At 40.0% G+C, this 12,854-nt stretch overlaps 1 protein-coding gene across 7 annotated transcripts in view; it reads right to left on the minus strand.

The window, feature by feature from the left end:
• MAST4 (microtubule associated serine/threonine kinase family member 4) overlaps window positions 1-12,854 on the minus strand; it is a 582,575-nt gene that overhangs the window by 381,872 nt on the left and 187,849 nt on the right. The gene's annotated exons all lie outside the window — the stretch shown is intronic.

Consider the following 12,854-nt stretch of genomic DNA (forward strand, 5'->3'; position numbering starts at 1 on the left):
CCTTGGTACATGGACTTGACTAATATTAACACACAAGAAATGATAGTTTTTGACTTCAGGAAAGTTAGGATGGACATGAATATTCATATAGCAATAAAGGTCAGTAAAAGTAGAGACTGTGTTTAATTTTCATCTGCTTTGCCCCAATAATAGCAGAATTACTGGCCATAATAGCTGCTCAATAAATATTTACTAAACGATGAAAGGACATGTAGACATTTCCTTCCAAAAAAACAGACAATGAAAAGATAGCAGACCACACAAAGAATCTCATCTTAGGGCCATGTGTTGGGGACCCCAGCCTCATTCCTCTCCAGAATCATGAGGGATTGCAGCATGCGTAGCTGGTGGCCCTGCAGCACAGGTAACATCTGTTCCTCGCTTTTCCCTCAGGCATGCATCTCACAAGCACGTTGTACTGGTTAATAACGATTGCAGTATATTAACTAGTTTACCATTACTGCACACGCTAACTACCAGCACTGTCAAAGCACAGGAGCTAGGGGCATCTCCCATCAATTGTCCATGTGAAGAAGTCCACTGCTTTATTTAAGTCAAGCGCTTTCAAAAATTTGTATTTTAGTTGCAGAGGAAAAAATGGCTTCTTTTGCCAGAATTGCTTTTTCACTCTTTTATTATAGAGTGAAAGCACAGACTCTGGAGAAAAATTAGATCTTCTTTTGAAATCCTGCTCTGTAGCTGAATGACACTGGGAAAGTTAGTCAATCTCTCCTGGACTTGATTTTTCCATCTCTAAAATGGGGGTGATAGACTTGACTATGTAAAGTTATTGAGGGGATCAGAGAATTTTGTAAGTACAGTACTCAGTAAATGTTAACTATTTAGCCATAACAGCAGTAAAAATGAAAAGTATCTTCTTTATTTGGGATGGGCTTTTCATTCACAAGAAGAAAATGCAAATATATACAAAGGAACAAAAATTACCTATCATCACACCAGAGAAAACCACTATCAACACCTTAGTGATTTTCCTCTAGACTTTCTTTTTACAACCTATATTTTGTTGCAAAAAAATGTGATACTGATTTTTGTCACCTGCTTCCTGCCAACCCTACATAATAGATTTTTTCCAAGCAAATAAATGTAGCAAATGTCAATTAATTTAAACACTATCATTGAAAATTCAATGACAGTGAACTTCTGTGGTTCTGATCACCATCTCATAAACATTCAGACATATTTTTGGGCAAGGTATGTTGCATTTGAAGTCTAGAATTTTAATTTTTTCCTTTCCTTATTTTGAAATGTGCACTAAAAGCTGAACTAAGAACGGCTTTGAGAAATCGGTCCCCTGTAGGCCCAAAGGCAGGTAATTAATGAGGAAGAGCAGGAAAACTATAGACTGCATTTAGGAATGCTGCATTAATATTATAGGAATAAATGGTTTCCTTAATACAGAAATCACTCAGTATTTGAAGGACTCACTTGTTAAAAATATAAAAACCTCTAATAATCTGAATCCATTTTTTCCTCCCTCCTATGTCATTTTCTATATTTTATTTGTATTTATTTATTTGTATTTTATTTGCATTTTCTTTGTTCATGTTTTGGAAAAGGTCATGATTAAGAGGTACAGAAGCTACATGATGCCACAGTTTATATGATGGAGAGAACCCACTATAGCCTCACTGTTGTTCTGCCTCCATATGCTTCATTTTAAAGAAAACTGAACGTAGATTAAAGAAAAAACTTGGGAGAATTTAATGTAAAACAGAAAAAATTAAAGGCAAAGTATTTTTACTCAGTGAAGAATTTGAAAAATCTTTTTTTCCTTTAGTAGAAAATAATTATTAGGCTGGGTACAGTGGCTCACGCCTGTAATACCAACACTTTGGGAGGCCGAGGTGAGTGGATCCCTCGAGCCTAAGCATTCAAGACCAGCCTGGGCAACATAGTGAGGCCCCGTCTCTACAAAAAGTTAAAAAGTTAGCCAGGTGTGGTGGCACACATCTGTGGTCCCAGCTACTCAGGAGGCTGAGAAGGGAGGACCTCGTGAGCCTAGGAGGTGGAGGTTGCAGTGAGCCAAGATTGTACCACTGCACTCCAGCCTGGGTGACAGAGTGAGACACTATCTCAACAAATATAATAATAATAATAATACAAAACAAAATAATCATTAGACTGTCTCTGTATAATTCTCCTGACATGAGGAAGTAAGTTTATTCTTTTCTGTATCCCCAGTACCTGTTATAGGGCCTGGCACTTAGTAAATGCTCAATAAATGTTTGTTGACTGAAATGCAGGGAAACCATACTATTAGAACAATACTGATCAAGTCTCAAAAGGAAGAAAACCACTGAACAGATAATTTTCTTAAACTTCCTTTATAAGTATAAAGTAATAGCTAAAATACATTGAGGCCTTATTATATACCAGGCACTGCAACATCCTAACAATCGTATGGGATAGGTATTATTATCTCCAGTTTAAACCCAGAGAGGTACATAACTAGGCAAGAGGATACAGCTACACAAATGGGCAAAAATCAAGATTCTGACTCGAAAGCCCCATCTACCCCAGGAAAATATTCATCACATATGTTTAGGTGAAGAACAAGTTATAAATTAAGACAGAATAATTCTATATACAAAAATAACATATATTATTTATAAAGAGAAAAGCACCGGGAAAGATGGGAGCAGAGTGATTCAAACCACAGGCTTGGAATCAGGCACAAATGGGTCTGCAACCTAGAGTTTTTTGTTTTGTTTTGTTTTTTGAGACAGGGTCTCACTCTGTCACTCAGGCTGGAGTACAATGGCGCAATCTCAGCTCACTGCAACCTCTGCCTCCCAGGTTCAAGCGATTCTCCTGCCTCAGCCTCCCAAGTAGCTGGGATTACAGGCACGCACCACCATGCCCAGCTAATTTTTGTTTTTAGTAGAGACAGGGTCTTACCATGCTGTACAATGGCGCAATCTCAGTTCACTGCAACCTCTGCCTCCTGGCCTCAAGTGATCCACCCGCCTAAGCCTCCCAAAGTGTTGGGATTACAGGCATGAGCCGCTATGCTCAATCTGCAACCCAGTTTTTACAGTCACATGCAGTTGAGCAACTTATTTAGTTCCAAGCCCCCAATATTCCCATCTCTAAAAGGGGGATAATACCTTACAAAGTGGCAGATAAGATTAAAGGAGATAATACACTTAGTCACTCCACCTAGGACATGGAAAAGCAGTCAATGTACTGTCACACTTCATATTATCATAAGACCTGCATCCTCCACCACCACCACAGCAACAGAATAAAACACGGTAACTGGGTTCTTAGGCCGGGTAACACACACACAAAAGAATAATACTGAAAGATATTGAAACAAATAATATTTCTTCTTGTAAGTGATAAACAGCAAATTCAGAATTGTAGTCATCTCTGGCAGAAAAAATGAGGGGTGGGTGCAGGGAGGAGTATGCTAGATCTGTCATATTTTATTATTTTAAAAATTACCAGCAGGGAATAATAGGGTTTGCTACTTCAACTTAGAAGTGTAAATGAAGAATTAAGTTTTTGACTTGTGGCTTTAACAAATTTAATAAGAAATTTTTTAATGTATCCGGAGAATGTAGCAAATATTAAGCTTTGATAAAGCTGGCTGATAGGTATATGGGGTTGTATAGAATTATTCTCTATTAATTTCTGTACATATTTTATAATATTGCTTTTAATAATTCTTAGCAAAAAATGCGTTTTGTATTCTTGCATGGCAAACTGGCCAGTAGCACATTCCCTCAACTCCTCAAGATGGTAGTTCCTATGGCCCAGGTCAGGGACCCCAGAGGTCTGGGTGATCGTGGAGGACTCCTACGTCCTAGGTTGAAAAGCAAGGAGCCAGGGGAGAGATCTGATGGGGAATGGGAGCAAAGAGGTACCACAAGGAATCTCAACATCAAAGTCAAAGCAACAGGGACTGGGAAAGGCTCTCTGCCAGTGGGAGGGCAGAACAAAAGCAGGCATAACTCCCAGGTAAGGCCTCAGTACAGGAAATTCATAAGCTAGGACCCTGGCTCAATGAGATCAAGCATAGTTCAATAAGAAGTTGGACTCTGAACAGAATCCAGAACCAGCACCCATTGCTGGGGAACACAAAGAAAGGAACACCTGAGCCATGCCCTTTCTCTCCCCACACTCTGAGCCATGCTTTCAATACTGCAGTTTTGTTACGTCTCACAGGATATTGTAAAGCAAGCAGAGACCACTGAGAACAAACATGCATGCCATCTCGTCCTTCTCTTAAATCACTCAATTTAACATGATTATGTACATTTTATTTGTGGCCATCTCGTGAAAGTCCAATCTTGGTAACAAGACCAAAGGTGTGCCCTCAATTCCTCTGTTACCTCAACAGCCTAACGCAAAAGACAAGACTTTGACATCCAGTAACTGATCTGTCCTTAGCCCATATTCTTATATAACACCTTCTTTAAGCCCAACAGGATAGAGAGATCCTTGCCAGTAATGGTAAAAATTAATTGCTCTAGTTGTGGTTGACTTTAATGTCAGACTGCTGAGTTCCTATTCTAAATTCCCAAACTGATTCCATCACTTATAACATGAACTTCTCCAAACCTCAAGTTCCTGAGTAGAACAGGGCCAAACTTGTAGGGCTGTTATAAAATCTAAAAATAGAAAATATAGAATGAACACTCAATAAATATAAGCTTAAAAAATAAGAAACACCAAGAGCTACCCAACACACATTAAATTATAAAGTGAGCAGAAATAAAATTTTGTTAAACCACTGGAAAAAATTAGGAAGCACTTATATACATATACAATGAAATGCCTATAATGCAATGATGGGTTAGATTTTAGATATCGTTATTTGCATAGGTCTTGTCCTGAGGAATCATATGAATGTTATAAATTGGAGGGTCTGTTAATACAACACATGGGATATTTTATTCCTGCCTAAACCCCCATTAGTGTTAATAGAGAAAAGAGGACAACAGATGGATTTAAGACAGTCATTAGAAGGCACTAACATGATACCACAGTTGATAGTGATTACATCAAACTTTATATAAATTCACTTTTTGATGACTATCAAGAGCCTCTAAAAAGTGTGTTGCTGTCGTATTCATGCATCATTTGCTGCCTACAATTTAAGAAAATTAGCATCTGTCAATGGCATTATTCCGCTGCACAGGGTGGAAATTAATGGATAATACCATTTCTAATTTGTTGTAGGAGAGGTGAGCTTGCCTAGCAATCTGGCTGCTCTATTTTAATACCAAATTGAGCTTGTTGTTACAATTGAAACTGGATTAGCTCTGTGTTCTTTGGAAAAATGTTTCCAAAATTCTACTATGCTTATTGAAACATGTATCAAATGTTTTCTACTGGCATGACTAGAAATTTAGAGGCAATAAATAAAGGTCTGTATTAAAGCTGGAATCAGTTGGACGGATTGATACAAGAGCGTGTCAGGTCTCAACCATAGAGGTGTGGGTTGTTTGAATGGACTTTTTGTACTGGTTATTTTTGCTGTTTTAGCCAAAGGGCCTCTAGTTAACAGAGTTAGAGTGGAAAGTTCTGTAGCCTTGTATGGTTATATGTACATTAAAATAAATACATTAGTGAATCTAGACCCAGATCATGCCTTGGTTCTATCAAGGCTATATATGACCTCTCCTAGAATGTGTTTTCTTTTTTTTTTTTTTTTGAGTCGAAGTCTCGCTCTTGTCCCCCAGGCTGGAGTGCAGTGGCATTATCTCGGCTCCCTGCAACCTCCACCTCCCGGGTTCAAGCGATTTTCCTGCCTCAGCCTCCCGAGTAGCTGGGATTACAGGCGCCCACCACCATGCCTGCCTAATTTTTGTATTTTTAATAGAGACAGGGTTTCACCATGTTGGCCAGGCTGGCCTCAAACTCCTGACCTCAAGTGATCCACCCACCTCGGCCTCCCAAAGTGCTGGGAGTGTTACAGGTGTGAGCCACTGTGCCCAGCCACGATATATGCTTTCAAAGCACCCCGAAGCTGGAAGTATCCCTCTGAAGTAGAAAAATACCAAGTCTGCAATAATTTTAGCACAATGGCCATATAAAGAATTAAATAATAGCCTCTGGAGATCTACTTTATCATTGGGGAATAATGGTACCTGATTAGATTTGAAAGCTTCCATTAAAAAAGTTCCGTATCACCTGAAGTGCAATATATATTTAGTAGCCAATCCATAGTCTTAAATTTTGGGTGATTTTTCTTGGACTATAAGCAGGATATCAAAGAGAAAATAAGACCTAGCAAAGCTAGACCTACAACAAAGCTCTCTCTTGATGTGACTTCTGGTTCTCAGTCATACAGGAGAACTCTGAAAAAATGTGTACAACCCTCTAAGGTACCAACCAGGCAAAGGGGAAGCTGAAGTGGCCCAGATATCGCTCTCAAGGGTTTTGGGGAGATTTTAAGGACAGCCATAAAAGGAAGGCAGGAAGAACAGGGGTAGCACTGCAGAAGTTAAGGGACTAGAAACAAAAAGAACAATGGCAAGCTGGCACTGAATTGGTGCCATGAGCAGGCAGACAGGGCACAGGCTCTGTTGCCAAACCTTGTTCTCTTGTCCTATATCTTTACAGGTATATAGGTTAATAGGTTTTGGCTAACAGCCTCTCTTTGCCTAGACATCTCTACTGAAGCTCTCAGAGCAGCTCCCAGAAAGTTTACACCCACCACTAACCTGGGAGCAGGGACATTCTCACCATTTTACCTTCCCTGTGTCCAGTAAAATCTCCCTTGCTTAATCTCACTTCTGGGTAAATCCACAAAGGAAGTAAAAGTAGGGGCTCAAATAGATATTTGTACTCCCATGTTCATGGCAGCATTAGTCACAATAGCCAAAAGGAGGAAACAACTCAAGTATTCACTGAGGGATGAATGGAGCACAATGGAATATTACTCAGCCTCAAAAAGGAAGGTACCTCTGACTTGTGTTTCAACATGGAGGAACCTTGGAGACATGCTGAAAGAAATAAACCAGTCACAAAAGGTGAGATATTGTATTGAGAGGTGAAGCCAGCTGGACCTTCCCGAGTTGAGTGGGGACTTGGAGAACTTTTCTGTCTAGCTAGAGGATTGTAAACGCACCAATCAGTGCTCTGTGTCTAGCTAAAGGATTGTAAATGCGCCAATCCGCACTCTGTAAAAATGCATCAGCACTCTGGGTCTAGCTAAAGGATTGTAAACGCACCAATCAGCACTCTGTAAAAATGAACCAAATCAGCACTCTGTGTCTAGCTAAAGGATTGTAAATGCACCAATCAGCACTCTGTAAAATGGACAAATCAGCACTCTGTAAAATGGACCAATCAGCAGGACATCGGCAGGGCCAAATAAGGGAATAAAAGCTGGCCACCTGAGCCAGCAGCAGCAACCTGCTTGGGTCCCTTTCCACACTGTGGAAGCTTTGTTCTTTCACTCTTCACAATAAATCTTGCTGCTGCTCACTCTTTGGGTCCGCACCACCTCTAAGAGCTGTAACACTCGCCACGAAGGTCCGCAGCTTCATTCTTGAAGTCAGCGAGACCATAAGCCCACCAGAAGGAAGAAACTCTGGACGCATCTGAAGGAACAAACTCCAGACACACCATCTTTAAAAACTGTAACACTCACCGTGAAGGTCTGCAGCTTCATTCTTGAAGTCAGTGAGACCAAGAACCCACCAGAAGGAACCAATTCTGGACACAGTATGATTCCATTTATGTGAAGTACCCAGAATAGTCAAATGCATTCTTTCACAGAAAGTTTAACAGTGGTTTACAGGGGCTGGGGGGAGTGGGGAATGGGGAGTTCCTGTTTAATGGGTACAAAGTTTCAGTTTGGGATGATGAAAATGTTCTGGAGATGGATAGTGCTGATGGTTGTACTTAATGCCGTTAAATTATACATGTAAAAATAGTTAAATGGTAAATTTTGGTATGTATATATTTTACCACAATGTTTAACCTGCCTGCCCCCCAATCCCTTGCTTGGCCAATACCACTGTACCTTATAGAGGAAAAAATAAGGGGATCCTTTTTGTTGTCCAAAAGGAGGTATCCACATTAACTATAACACCACTTGCTTTTGCAAATTATACTTCATAACATAAGCCCTCCCAATCATTTATAAGTTAGGGGAAATGAGTTTTTAAAGAACCTGTCAAACTTAAGAAATGAAGAAGGGGCAAAGACCGCAAAGAGTCACTGTCTAAATCTGGGCAGAATTCATGACTCAGCAGCCATCACCCTAATTCCGTCACCATCAAGAGATTCTTCTTCTCTGCCCCATTGCTCACTCCTAAACATTTCTTCCCTCATAGTCCTGACTCTCATCCTCATGGGCAATTACAGCTTCCCTTATTCATCTTCAGCTGTGCTCCCGCAAGAGAGACATGGTTTCTTTCATCTTCCACTCACATGGGTGACTGACTTCCAATTTCTTGTCCTCACTGCAAAAGAATGACCGTACCCAGACAGCATCAACAATGCTGCTAAATCACTCTTCTTAATGGCATAAATGAATACAATTTGAGAAACCAACAGACCTGTGACCAGAAAGTGCAGAAGTTCACTGACTCCTATATTGAACTGCTATTCTAGCCTTAAAAAAAAAAAAAAAAAAAAAAAAAGTGCTATGTGTTTACTCACACAAGGGAAGTCCAAAGCAGAGCCGTGACTCTAAGTGCTCAAAGACATCACTGACTACTGACCAATGATCTCCAACTGACAAGGAAACTGAAAGCTGGACCAAGAGCAGCTGTAAGTCTTTTGGAAGGCTGGTATTGGGAGTAGGGTGATGCCAAGAGGGCATCAAGGTCTTAAGACTGTAAGACTGAAATTTATTTGCTAAACTATGTTTCCACAAGACTTAAATCCACCAGAGATGCCCAATTTCACTTTTTAGAATATTATCACCAGCATTCCATACTTAATATAGAATGCCAACACAACATTGCTAACTATAAAATTTGCCTGGTGAGCAAGTCAGAGCACTGCTGTGAAAGGAAGCTCCTAGCAAGGGGGACAGGTATCAGAAGTTTTTCTTTCACGTGGGCCCAGACAGACTAAGTACCTGACAGATGTTTTAAGGAGTCACTAAAAAGCCCAGTTCCATGCTATGAGAGAACTAGGGATGGGTGAAAAACAACAGAACATACATGTCTACAATACAGAAATCAAGGTCTTTGAACTAACCATGAGGCTATGGAGCAGAAACTCAAGCTGCCACTGCCACTGTGAACCAGAGCTGCAGTGTTAAGAATAATTTTTGGTATGGGTAATACGGCAAGGTGATTCAAAGATAAAGTCATCTTTTCACCCTCAATCATAGATAGCCACCCTGTTACTCTTGCCATATGATAAAAGGGCAAAAATGCTAACACATAGTTTATTTTTAAATGGAAACACATTAAACTCAGACTTAAAGAGAAATATATTTGACCTTTCTTTTACTTTCCCTTAACTTGTTCATAAAAAAACTCTTCTTATGTACCAAGATTATCACTCTCAGTCAAATTCTAATAAGGGCAGATAATATTAGGACCAAATTAATGCATGCAATAAAGCTTGGTAAGCTGTAATGTTTCTATTATTACAAGCACATCACTGCCTTTGGGTTTACCAACACCCAGCAAATTCTCCCATTCTGCAATGAGGCCCAGCCCTGGCCACCAACTCCCTGTTTTACCTAGACCACCAAGGCAGTTGTCCGTCAGGTGGCATTTTTCTGGATTTAAAATTCTTATCAAAAAATAAATAATGGTTTGGCCCCAAACTCCAGCTGCAGAGACCAAAGACTAATGTGAGAACTTAAAATTGATTTTTAAAGAAGTATTAAATAGAGCCTACACTAATGAGAACATGGTAACAAGATTCTGACATCAAGCAGTGTTGCTGAGAATGAATGTCTGCCTGCGTGACGGCACCCAAAGAAGTGGGTGGTGGTGGTGTCTGAGCAATGCTAGGCAGAGGTCAGTGTTAACATCTGCAAACTGGCCTCCCTCAATTCGCGTACTGAAATATAATTCAGTAGAATGAATTGCTAGACATGTCTAACCCCCCTGGGAGATGACAGATATTGATGAATGCTGCTGGCAAGATATATGGAAGGAAACAGCAAATAAATAGAACCATTTTTTCTCAGAGTCATTTTGTGGATATGTGGAACAGCTGTTAAACTACTTGTCAGCTCCCTCTCTGTCTTCCTCCTCGTCCTCCCTCTCCCCAGCTGCCTTATCTACACCTTTCTAAAACCTCCCTAAGGACCAGTACCTGGCCCTCTTTAAAATAATAATCAAATGATTAAGAGTCATCTCTTCCTCTTCCCCATCACAGTCTGACTTCTCAATCCAGTCAGTGCAACCCTTTCTAAGATTTCACTCCATCTAAATGTGTTCACTGCCCCCTCCAGATCCTTGAAAGACCCTTAATTTCTAAACTCATAAAATCAAACTGTTGATTTCAAGTCCATCACCAAAGATCCCAGACACGAGGTTTAAATCCTAAAATCAAACCCTGACTACTATCATGTATCCACCGTGTGACCTTGGACAGGCTTAACCTTCTAAGCCTCAGTTACCATAAACATGCTGTACAATGGGGATGATACCAATCTTACGAGGTGATGAGAATTTAGAATGTAAACAAAGAACCTATCATCTGACAAAAGGCCCAAAATAAATTATTACTTTTTATCCACTCTACTTTTCACTGTTAAACAGCTCCTCCTGGCAACAGTCCTCCTCCTTGGTGTCATCTTCAGATCAGATCAAATTCTTTCCAGCACTGGGAACTTGGAGCATACCTGGTTCTTGTTCCATCCAACAGGTGAACTCAGGAGTACAGAATGGAAAAGCAGTCAGACATCAGTTTGCATCCTCCTTTCACCATTTATTAGCTAGAGAGTCCCGGATAAATACCTTGACCTCTCTGAGCTTCGATTTCCTCCCCTCTAGTGATGATGATAGTAGGTAACACATGTTAAAGTGCCCAGCACAAAACTGAACACAGAATTTGTGCTCAGTGATAGTTCAGGTCCCCCTCCAGGATGCTTTTACCCATTCTGGCACCATTGGCATTGAATCCACAAGCAGGATTCAGTGCCAATGGTGCCAACCAGGAAGGCTATTACCCTTACCTTCCCCCATCACACCACCCACTGCTGTGTGTGGGTGCACATGTACAGAGTGCCATTTATTTCTGTATGCAGTATGTTCTACTACACTGTAACTTCTGCATCTCATCTGTTTTTGTAGCCCCACGTCACACCTAGCACAATATCCTGCATGTGAAACACACTAGTCTTTACAGAACCAGATATTTAAGTCTGTGTGTATTGACTTTCCATCTGTCTCTCATTTATATTTCTCCCAAGGATCATATTTTTCATTATTATTTAGTCACACACTGCCTAGAAGAATATTTAAGTTTGGCTCAAGTGTTTGTTTTATAATGATAACAGTAATGAAGAAAACTCAGAGGCCTTAAACTTGATATGGAGGAGACTGTGTCACTTCTTATAGCTTTGATTTTCTCTTCTAAAAACCATCTCAAAAAGAGTCTACCATCTTCACAATATAATGTCTATTTTCAAGATAAGCTAATTAACCTCAATACCCCAGAGGACAACTTATATTTGATATCTTACTTCTTGGAGAAATTATGAATCCTACTCAATGACGCTCTTTTGCTCACCAAGATGCTCTGATGGATGCACTCAAATGTCACTGGCAACCCTGAGACACAAAACATTTCTGACAACCATCCAACATCTAAACAGTTATGACAGAGGCTAAGGAGTTGGGGACCAGTAGTTTTACAAGAGAAACAAAAAGAACAAAAGCTGCCATAGAGGTGACAAAATAAACTCCATATCACAACCTATGCAGAAACTTCCAGACAAGTCTAAATTTCCTAACACGTTCTCTATTTTTACAAGGAAACTCTTACATACAGTCTAATTCACATAATCGTGTATTTCATAATCATGTAATCACATCTATTTCTTTGGAACACTTTCTAGTTCCATGCTAGGTCTATTCCAGTAGATTTCAAATTCTTTCTCAACAATATCTATGTATGCTACCTGAAGAATGTAATATTTTTGTCTTAAGTAATGCTTGTCAATATTGATCAATGAATAAGCAAGAAACCTAGAGCACAATCATAAAATATTTCCTCAAAAATACTACAGAGTACATCTCCCCCAGCGCCTCCAAATGGCCATTTGTTAAAGGTCCCTACTTCTGAAGTGACAGATCTCAATTAGGAACTGTGTAACCTGCTCTCCCTCCTCCCTTATGAGGAAAGTTAATGCCCATTCTGCCTGGTTTCAAAGCAAAAGAACCATTGTTCTTTTGAAGAACCATTTTTAAGAACCATTGTTATCCAACCCTGCACACTGAATTAAATCCTAACAAACCGCCAATTGCTTCACAAAACAATGCCCTTGTTTTTAAGATGAGCAAAGTTGAAGCCAAGATTAGCATCATGACTGCCTCAGCAATGCTTGAAAATTAATGGTAGGTGTAGGGCTGGAATTCATCCTTTCCATTTCTGGTCTATCATTTAGCCACTGACAACTTCTGAAAGCTCAGCTAACATTAAGTAGCCCTGAACTCCAGGGTCAATGCCTCATGTTTTACAGTAACAGTTTTGCCAGCTACTTAGCATTCCCTTTTAGCAAATTCAGCCATGCTTATGGGGAAATCAGTGAGCTGAGTTGGGGGAAGGTAGTCTTTTGGTTGCTCCAATCACCCTCCAAATGGCCATCTCTCAAGCTTGAAAGCCAGGTCATTTTCTTCTAGCCATTTCATTAAATGCATTAAATCTCCCATTATTTGATCCACAAAGAGCACTGT

This window comes from Pan paniscus, chromosome 4 (assembly GCF_029289425.2).
Source record: "Pan paniscus chromosome 4, NHGRI_mPanPan1-v2.0_pri, whole genome shotgun sequence".
Classification (NCBI taxonomy): domain Eukaryota; kingdom Metazoa; phylum Chordata; class Mammalia; order Primates; family Hominidae; genus Pan; species Pan paniscus.